Source organism: Tripterygium wilfordii, chromosome 11 (assembly GCF_013401445.1).
Source record: "Tripterygium wilfordii isolate XIE 37 chromosome 11, ASM1340144v1, whole genome shotgun sequence".
Lineage (NCBI taxonomy): Eukaryota > Viridiplantae > Streptophyta > Magnoliopsida > Celastrales > Celastraceae > Tripterygium > Tripterygium wilfordii.
In genome coordinates this window covers 12692590-12703735 of record NC_052242.1, presented here as the reverse complement: position 1 = coordinate 12703735, position 11146 = coordinate 12692590, and the positions used below count along the sequence as shown (strand labels likewise).

At 38.4% G+C, this 11146-nt stretch overlaps 1 pseudogene; it reads right to left on the bottom strand.

Annotated features, from left to right (window-relative positions):
- Nucleotides 1–7039: 7039 nt before the first annotated feature.
- On the bottom strand, nt 7040–9477 carry LOC120009310 (annotated as a pseudogene).
- Nucleotides 9478–11146: the final 1669 nt, after the last annotated feature.

Here is an 11146-nt window from a genome sequence, read left to right as displayed (position 1 = left end):
GTTGGCGTTTGAGGCATCATTAAGGGCAGAAAATCATAATCCTTTTTATCATTGAAAACTCCTTGATTTTCTCTTGTAAAAAGTATTGCTTGATTGATATGGAAAGCTTTCATGATCAATGAGAAAATTGGCTCTTGTTGGAAACAAAATCAGCATTTATCAATGTGGAAACTCCTCTTGCTATCCAATATGAGAATGTAATGCATACTGTAGAGTATAATGCTGTTTTATTGTATTGTAATCCAATATGAGAATGTAACAAATAATTTATTGTAATCAGACTAGGCATTGGACGGCTCATGTCTAGTTTTATCAAAAGGAGCCACTTCCTTTTGTTTTTATTTGACCGTAATGTTGCAACTCAACATGTCTATCGAAAATCTAAGTCAAACTAAACTCATACCGTCACCCCATAATTGCACCTTTAGTTAGGTGCTAGTACTCGAATCATCCATATAGAGAAGACCTTGGAGGCGTGGAGTAACAAGGGCTTCAAGTGGTGTTTCTCCAAACATTGTCAAGCCACTCCTTTCGGTCATATCAACTGGTTTATCATTTGGAGTTGCAAATTTGGCATCAAGTTGGATCGTGTGTAGATGCGAGGTTTTTTGTTGGTTTAGCGTTTTTTTGAGTTACTATCCGAAATGTTTAGCCGTCAAAATGCTCGGGTACGTGAAGCGACAGAGAAGCCTTTCTGAAAGATTTTACTAGAGGAAGTTTGAAGAAATCGTCTGGACTAGAGGTAGGCAATCCTGACGACTCTGCTAGAATCAAGTCAGGTTCAGGTTAAAAGACTAGACGTTCGGATAGGCTAAATAGCCATCAAGACCGCTGTCGGGACTGCACTATCTTCCTATAATTAGGAGACTTGTTTCTAAGTTTTAGTAACCTAAACTTAATTTTGCAATCAATAAATTTTATTGAAGTGGGAAACACCTATATAGCTATTACATTGGTTTACAATCAATGATCTACGTAATTACAATCTCTATCAAAGTCACTATCAAAGTCAACAATTGAGGCATCAATTATGAACTTAGACAAATCAATATTGATTGTCGAATCTTCAATTAAGAAAAGTCTTCAATCAATATTGAGTTTGTCAATAAAGTCTTCAATCAATAAAGTAAATCTTGGGTAAATCTTTGACTCTATTCAACACTCCCCCTCAAGGTGGTGCATAGACATCGTACATGCCCAGCTTGACAAGTGAATCAGCAAACACTGAATTTGACACTCCCTTGGTTAACATATCAGCCAATTGATCTTCGGTCTTCATATACGGAACTTCAATTATTTTTTCTTCTAGCTTTTCATACACGAAATTCCTATCAATTTCCACATGTTTAGTCCGATCATGTTGCACTGGGTTCTCAGCAATTTTAATTGCTGACTGATTATCACAATACAATTTCATTGGTCTTTTAATGAACAAACTCAGCTCCCCCATAAGCCGTTTGAGCCATAACAACTCACAAATACCTTTCACCATTGCTCTGTATTCGGCTTCTGCACTAGACAATGAGACAACTTTTTGCTTTTTACTTCTCCAAGTAACCAGATTTCCTCCAACAAAAGTTAAATACCCAGTGGTTGATCTTCTTCGGTCTCCTTTACCTGCCCAATCTGAGTCGGTATAGCCCCATACGTCTGCATGCCCATTCTTAGAAAAGAGTAAGCCTTTTCCCGGTGCAGATTTTAAATATCTCAGAATTCTAATAACTGCATCCATATGTTGTTTACCAGGATTGTGCATAAATCTACTCACAACACTGACTGCATATGCAATATCTGGCCTCGTATGAGACAAATAGATTAAACGCCCAACTAACCTTTGATATCGTAATTTGTCTATTGAAGTTTGATTCGAAGACTCTTCCAATCCATGATTTTGTTCCATAGGAGATCCAATTGGCTGACATCCAAGCATACCAGTTTCTGTTAATAAGTCAAGCACATACTTTCGTTGGGACAAAAATATGCCTTGCTCAGAACGAACAACTTCAATGCCCAAAAAATATTTTAATCCTCCCAAATCCTTCATATCAAATTCAGTTGACAAATAGTCTCTCAGTTTACGCATTTCTTCAGAATCATTGCCTGTTACTACCATGTCGTCAACATAAATAATGAGAGCCGTTAATTTATCACCAACTCTTTTCAAAAATAAAGTGTGATCTGCATTACTTTGCTTATAGCCGAATCTTCTCATAGCAAGTCGGAATCGACCAAACCAAGCTCGAGGAGATTGTTTCAACCCGTATAAGGCTTTCTTCAGTTTACACACGACACTTTGATCACCTGGAGCTTCATATCCTGGGGGCAGAGACATATAAACTTCTTCTTGTAGCTCACCATGTAAAAAAGCATTTTTTACATCATATTGTTGTAGAGGCCAATCAAAATTTGCAGCTAGGGATATTAGGACTCGAACCGTATTAATTTTTGCAACAGGAGCAAACGTTTCCTGATAATCAACCCCATACGTCTGGGTGAATCCCTTAGCCACAAGCCTAGCTTTATACCTATCAACCGAACCATCAGGCTTGCACTTGACGGTGTACACCCACCTACAACCAACAGCTTTTTTTCCTTTTGGCAACTCCACCAATTCCCAAGTTTGATTTTTCTCAAGTGCTGTCATCTCCTCAGTCATTGCAGTTGCCCATTTTGGATCCAACAACGCCTCTTGCACTTTAGTAGGAATATCTATGACAGTCATATTACTGACAAAGCTTCGGCATTCCTTTGACAGTCGGTGAGTGGATGCATACTGAGCAATAGGATATTTCACTTTTCGCACAACCTCTGGTGAAAATCTATCTGGTGGAACACCACGAGTACTTCTTGGTGGGAGTACGTATCTGTCAGTTTCAATCGAGACACAAGTATTATCACAAATATTGTTAGTATTAACATCAGACTCAATGCTTACCTCAGGAGGATCTGTACGAGGAGTATCGGGAGTGGGTACTGGCGAAGATGAGAGAGAGGGAGCTTCAGCAACAGTATCGGCAACACACAGTGGATCAGGAAACAACTCCATCCAATTTGGAGCTTCAACAACAGTATCACCACTCGGGCCCGGAAGCGTGGAATTGGGTGAAGAAAAAAACATTTCATGTTCAGAAAAGGTGACATCCATAGTAACATAGAACTTACTTGTAGAAGGATGAAAACAACGGTAACCCTTTTGTGAAGGATGATAACCGACAAATACACACTTGAGGGCACAAGGATCAAGTTTCGTGCGGAGATGTTTCTGTAAATGTACAAACACAACACAACCAAACACCCGGGGAGGAAGTGTGAGGTGCGATGGCAGTGTTACATAGGATGCCAATTTATCAAGTGGTGTCTGAAATTGTAGAACACGAGTGGGTACCCTATTCAAAAGATATACAGCTGTGGTAACAGCTTCTTCCCAAAAACGTGGTGCCATGTGGGCTCCAATAAGGGCAGCACGTGTAATCTCCAAAATTTGTCTGTTTCGACGCTCAGCAACACCATTCTGTTGTGGTGTATAAGGACAAGTGGTTTCATGCAAAATTCCATGAGTCTGAAAATAAGCTTGTAACTCCTGATTTACAAATTCACCACCATTATCAGATCGAAGAACTTGTAAATTACCAAAGAATTGTGTTTTGATCATGGTATGAAACGTGCGGAAGCAAGCAGCCACATCACTCTTATGACGCATAAGGTAAAGCCAAGTCATACGAGTGCAATCATCAATAAATAATACAAACCATCTAAAGCCAGTAGAAGTAGTAACAGGGGCAGGTCCCCAAACATCCGAATGAACCAACGCAAAAGGCACAACTCTTTTATTAGAACTATCAGAATAAGTAGCACGATGACTCTTGGCCAAAACACATGTATCACACTGAAAATTGGAAGGTTCACATGTAGAAAATAAAGTAGGAAATAAATATTTCAAGTAACCAAAGGAGACATGACCCAAACGATGATGCCATAACCGAATCTGATCTTCTGATGCCCTAGATGACCCTTTTGCTGATAGAGATTGTCCCATACTAACATCTTCCACATAATATAATCCCTCTCTCTTAGTACCACGCCCAATTATCTCCCCGCTGCAGAGATCCTGAAGGAAACAAAAAGTAGGATATATTAATACTAAACAATTTAGTTGTGTAGTAACTTGTGGCACAGATAAAAGATTATTGGAAAGAGCAGGAATCAATAAAGTGTGCTCCAAGGATAATGAAGGAGTTAAGTTAACCCTTCCAGCGCCCATAACCGGATATGAAACACCATTGGCATTGGTGACAGTAGAGCAATTTGGTAAACAAGCATCATGTAATAAGGACGCATCAAAGGTCATATGATTAGTCGCACCAGAGTCAAGAATCCAACCGGGATCTTTTTCAGAATTTGTTGCAAGAAGGGCTAGACCAACACTACCTGACTGTTGGAGAAGAGTAGGATCTACCACAGAGTGAGTGATATCAACTGGAGTAGTGGAAGCCATGGTATCCATTGAAGAAGGAGTCGGTGCCATTGGGACTGTAGGTGAGGTGCATAGCGCAACTTTACCACCTTTTCGAGCTTGTAATCGCTCTTTGTGAGCCTGCCACCACTCGGGATATCCATGCTTTTTGAAGCAAGTATCTACAATATGTTTGGTGCTGCCGCAATGAGTACATTTACCACCAGTAGGTACTGAAAGTGACAAAGAACTTGTTGGAGTTCCATATTTTCGAACTGCCATAGCCATCTGAGGAACTTCTGAAGACATCATTGTATTCCGGCGAAGTTCTTCACGTCTCACAGTTGAGAAAGCATTATCAGGTCCAGGTAGAGGATTAGTACGAAGAATATCTCCCCGAACAGAATCATATATATCATCAAGCCCAGCCAAAAAAGAATAGACTCGATCTTCATCAATTTCAGCCATTCGAGTCTTAATCACATCTGGCTGAGTAAAGGTAATTGGACGACGATGATCAAGCTCCTGCCAAATAACCTTAAGATCGGAATAGTATGCAGCCACAGGTCGCCCTGCCTGCTTAGTTGCCATAGCTTTTCGAGACAGATCATACAAAATAGATTTATCAGCACCCTCAAAGTATGTTTGAGACACAGCATCCCAAACATCATTCGCAGTGGGTAAACGAATAAAGAGATTCATTATATCGGCCTCCATAGAGCCAATAAGCCAGCCTTTTACAGTAGCATCCTCCATCATCCACTTGTTATATGTAGAGTCACTAACAGTAGGTTTCGAGGTCGTACCTTTGAGATATTCCATCTTTCCTCGTCCAGCAACGAACATAGTAACCACCTGAGACCAAAGAGTGAAATTTGAGCCATTCAGTTTGATCCCATAAGGAATAGAGGTTGGTTCTTGAGTTGGCGTCACCACAGGTGGAACTATAAGAGCACCGGATTCAGCCATGAGTTGTTTGTAATTTCTGGATGAGATTCTGGTTCAATGGTGCAATCGGCACCTGTTATGGACGAAGCAATCGGCTTCTGTCGGATGGTTGGAGCAGTCGGTCCCTAGTAGCTACGGTGATGGAGAGGTAGTATGTTAAGAGAACCTTGCTCCGATACCAACTTAATTTTGCAATCAATAAATTTTATTGAAGTGGGAAACACCTATATAGCTATTACATTGGTTTACAATCAATGATCTACGTAATTACAATCTCTATCAAAGTCACTATCAAAGTCAACAATTGAGGCATCAATTATGAACTTAGACAAATCAATATTGATTGTCGAATCTTCAATTAAGAAAAGTCTTCAATCAATATTGAGTTTGTCAATAAAGTCTTCAATCAATAAAGTAAATCTTGGGTAAATCTTTGACTCTATTCAACACCTAATTCCTACAATCCACATGGGTTTGGACCGCCCACAATTAAACCTTCACCAAGTGTAACCTACGTCCTATATCCTCTGGTTTTGACGTCCAAGGATATGAAATAGGATAATAATATGTATTAAAAATGACCAAATTTTAAACAAATTTCAGTTAACGAATAAGACCTTACATGGAAATGGCTGGCAAAATTGGAAAATAGTTTTAAAACAAATTGTGGATACAGACAAATGGAGTATTGGACTCTTGTGGGTCCATCTAGTCAAGTGGAACGCACAAGTGACCACCTCAATTTCATAAATTTCAGTAAAGTAGAGTTTTTGACTCTGATACCAACTGATGCAATGTGGAAGTATAGATCGATTGACTAGTTCACGATTGAAACAACATAACTTGAAATTCACTAAAAAGATTGAGAGAAACCTAAAAATATTATTAATTTATCAATCATCTCTTTTTGTCTAAATGGTTACAACCCTATAAATACTAAAAACAAGGAAACCTTAATAAAATTAAAAATACTAATTTGATTAGAATTCTTATTAACTACTAAAACTCTTAATAATTCTATTAGAAATAGACTTCTAATGAGGAAAGTAAATAATTAAACTAACGGCAAGTGAGTCATTAGTTTAATGTCAATCAGCTTGCATGTAGGGGATCACCCACCCATTAAAATTATCTTGTTTGGATAGTTTATAAAAAATTAAGGGGAGTGATTTAAAGAGAATTGGAGGAAAGATTTCATTAAATTTTTGTCAAAATTCTTCCTCAAATTAAGTTCAAACATAATAGAGGATTAGTGGGTCTCTACTGTTCTTCAATTGAACAATTTCAATGAATTTGTCCTTTCCTTACCCAACAGCTAGTGAAATCATTAGAATGAATTTTCTTTCAATCTAAAAATAGAGCAGAAGGCTTTATTTGGTCACCAGAAATTGATGGAAACAACTTTCTGTTTGTGGACAGAACAGACAGACAAAATTTTTTTTTTGGGGACATTGTCTCTAACCCTACTACTTAATTATGCTCAATGAATTCAAATCCTGAATCTGTCACTGTATTTGGGCCTTTCCCACATCTCCACTACCCTACATAATTTGAATCTTGTGTATGCACTAACATAATTTGTGTTGGTTTCTGTTGAATCAAGAATCGCAGAAAGAAAAAAAAAAAAAAAAAAAAAACTCAAGTTAACCACAGCTGCACTGGATCTCAGATCCGCAAAATTTCATTCTCCGTTACAGAGCTAGGGTATTTTCTTGTTCTAATACACAATAATGATCTAAAAGCAGGAAACACAACACAATAAGATAATGAGAAGAAAATGACCAAACAGACCTAGAATCAAAAGACTAAACAGGACAAATATAACTTAAAATTAGCACTTCAATTCATTCAACAATCATCCATGTAGAGATGACCTTGGAGGCGTGGAGTAACAAGGGCTTCAAGTGCTGTTTCTTTCAAACATGTCATTCCGCTGCCCTCTGTCATATCAACTGGTTCACCATTTGGGGTTTCAAAATCGAACCCGTGAAGTAGATTAGCAAGTGTAAGTCGCAACACTTGAAGAGCAAACAACACTCCCGGACACATTCTTCTGCCACTCCCAAACGGTATCAACTCAAAATTTTGTCCCTTAACATCAATATCTTTGTGGGTTGTAAGAAATCTCTTTGGCCTAAACTCGTGAGGGTCCTCCCACACTTGTGGATCGTGATGAATCTTCCACGCATCCAAAATAAGCTAAGTTCCAGCTGGGATATGGTAACCTGCTACGGTGCAATCCTCCATGGACTCATGCGGTATTAAGAGTGGTACAGCAGGGTACATTCGAAATGTTTCCTTTATAATGGCTTCTATGTAGACTAAAGATTTCGTGTTTGATTCATTCACTGGCTTTTCTCTCCCGGTGTGGGATTCTAATTCTTGCTGAGCCTTGTATAGGACATCACGGTTGTTGAGTAGTAGTGATAACGCCCATGTTAAGGTAACCAAAGTTATGTCCGAACCTACCAAGATAAGAGCCTACAATAATATCGAAGAAAAATTTTTAAAAAAATTGATTGATATTATCATAATAACCTCCATTCATATCTTGTCACGTGACATGCAAAGTCGGGCCCTCATAAGTCAATAAGTATGCTCGGTCATAGCCCAAGGTAGAACCGAGGAGAAGGTATCCAAGGATTCAACCTAAGGCACAATAACCGAGGAGCAAGCATCTTAGGGTGACGAGATGCCCTCTCGGTATAATATAGAACATGGCCTCAATGAAAATAGTCCCAAAACAAGACCAACTTCACTTCAGAAAAGAATAAAGATACGATTCACCTTTCTGTAAATTCGCGTGTGATGAAGAAGGTGAGATCTACAGAATAAAGATAGGAGTCCTAACAAAACTTGATCTCATCCACCTGCTACTCATCCATATTAATGCGATTTTTTTGATGTGGAACTTACGTACCAGGCATGTGGATTTGATTGTGGTATGAGCACTATGACCAGCTGGAAGATCATTTTCATCATCAAGAACAGAGAGCATAACGTCCATGAAATCTTTCTGATCAACTCTTTCACCACTCGATCTCTTCTTCTTCTCTTCCAACCATTCTTCAAAAACATAGTCAAGTTCTTTTGCTATCCTTTTCATGGCCTTCTCGTCAACTCCCAAATCCAATCACCTTAGAAACGGCAGCGCATCGGACACAACAAATTTCCCAGACAACTCAAAGAACTCCCTTAGTACTAGTTTCCATACCCCACTCTCTTGGCCATCGCCGCTATATCTTTTCCCCACAATTATCCTAAAAATCACGTTTAAGGTAACATCTCCGAACCATCTCTTCATGTCAACTAAAACTTGGTTCGGACCGGTACTTCTGTTGTCGGCCCATAATTGGTACAACTCTTTTACGGAAGTCTTCACTTCCGATTGTCGTACGTTCTTGAACATCTCAAGCCGGTGGGTTGAGAGAAGCTCAAGTGTGGCCATCTTGCGCATTTGACGCCAATATGGGCCGTATGGGCTGAAACCGATCATGGTCTGGTTGTAGCCTAAGATCTCCATAGCCAGAGTCTTTGGACGACTTGCGAACGCTTTGTCATGGGTCATCAGACATTCTTTGGCAATCTCGGAGTTACATACCACGAGTACGATGGACACCCAAATTGATTGTGAAGATTGGGCCGCACTTGTCTGCCATGAGACCCAAAGTTCTGTGAGCCGGTTGTGGTCCACGTAGGAGGTGGAGGTGGCCTATCACTGGCCATGCTCCGCCTGCTTTTGGTGGAGTATTTTTGTTCTTGGATTTGCTCTTCAAGATCCTCAAAGATAAAAAGTAGAGAAAAAATGAAAGGGCAAGGATTGTGACGATAGAAGTTGTAGAAATTGAAAGAAGAAAAGCCATTGTTGGGAGGAGTCAGGAGTGGATGTGCTTGGAAAAGAAAGTTATTGCTGATTGAGATTTGAGCACTTGTTATCAGGAAGGATAATTATGAAATTATTCCTTAATAAGACAAGAATAATCGGAGCATTGGACACCAATCATCAAAATAAGGCTCCATTAGTTTCTTCAAAATTTCCAATAAATTTACGTTGTTCAGCAAAAGGCTACGTCCACATACAGTGGATATCCAGATTCATTATATTAGATAAGGAGTTCTTTGGTAGAATGGAAAGATTGATTTTCAATACTAACGAAAAATATGTGAAAAAAATATGATCTTAAAACTGTGTAATATTTTGTGAGATGTTTGGCAAACAAAAACTGACGCTAGCGGAAAAAGCTATTGAATTAAATATTATAATATTAGATTTTATGATTTTTATATTAAATTTTGTTTTTAAATTTAATCTACCAGACAATAAGCACCATTTGGGTGACAATTTTCAACAATCATTTATGGTTGTGAGCAACCAAATGATCATTTCGTGATACGTATTCCGAAACCATTTCATGATAATAAAATGCCCATTTTGAAATGGTTCAATATTTGACAATTTGGAGACAACTTGCAATCATTTTGGCCCTCACTTCACTTTACATTGACTATAATACCTTCATTCTCTCTCCTCTTCCTGCTAGGATCGTGTTCGTTGAGCGCGGACGATGCAAACTTTTTGTTTCAAAATCGTAGTAGGAACTTGTTCGATTCAAAAGCCTGGAATGATAACTATGTCGGTTCCTTTCAGTAGTAGAAGGCTTGTCACGGACAGTGGTGAGAGAAAATGCCATTCCAAATGAATTTTTAACACAAATTAATTTTTTAAATATGTTTTCAAAATCCTTACTCAAAATCAATTTTTGGAAACCAAAAAATAAAAGTTTTCCAAACAGACTCTAAATTTTATAAGAATCCATGAAACAATGAACAAAAGAAAAAACTAGACATAATGACTCTTTTCCTAAGAGGAACATTCGAAGGTGGTTTCCTTTAAAATCCTTCTTTTCATCATCAGCCGTGTCCCACACGTTCTTAAACTTCTCAGCTGAAATCAAGGACTCCTAACTTGAATTGTACACAAATTTGACTTTTCCTGATTTGTCTTTTACTGGTTTCTCTCACTGTATCTTTGGGTTTCTTCACAATTATTTCTTCTTTTAATTTGTCTTCTTGCTTTGTCTTACGTGTGCCCTTTTTATTTCCTTCGACTACCAAAAAGTCTCCATGCAATTTTCAATAGCAGCCGGCCTCACTTAACCTCACTTGCCTTCATATTCCAACTTCCCTTGATTTGATTAGGATTGGCCTTCAAAAGTCTTGAACTTGTGGCTTCTTTAATCAAACATTAAAATGGGCGTCTTCACCACTGTTTTTCATCAAATATTCTAGATGCATTTGCTGGAGCCAATTGATTTGAGAGGGAAGTTACAGTTATTTTGAAGTGAAATTATTGTGAGACAAGCAAAATACTTTGACAAGAAACAGCTAGCACACTTTTGTCCATTGTACAATTACTTTACATGGTTTCAATTAGGGATGTTAAAAATATTTGTACTGGGCGGGTACTCGCATGACCCACCTAGATTAGGCATGTATGCCCCATTAATTAACGGGTCAAAATCTTCCATAGCAATATGATGGCCATTAATTTGGTGGAGGACTTGAACATGGACCGCGAAACTCTACAAACTTTCCTTTGGCAGAAATTGGACTATCTCACCATAAATATTAGGAAAAAATAGAGAGGAGGAAAAAGATCCATGCTTTTAAACCCAATAATTTCTTGGAATCAAAATCATCTCAAAATATCAATTCTTAATTTCTCGCTTTCCAGATCTTCAATCA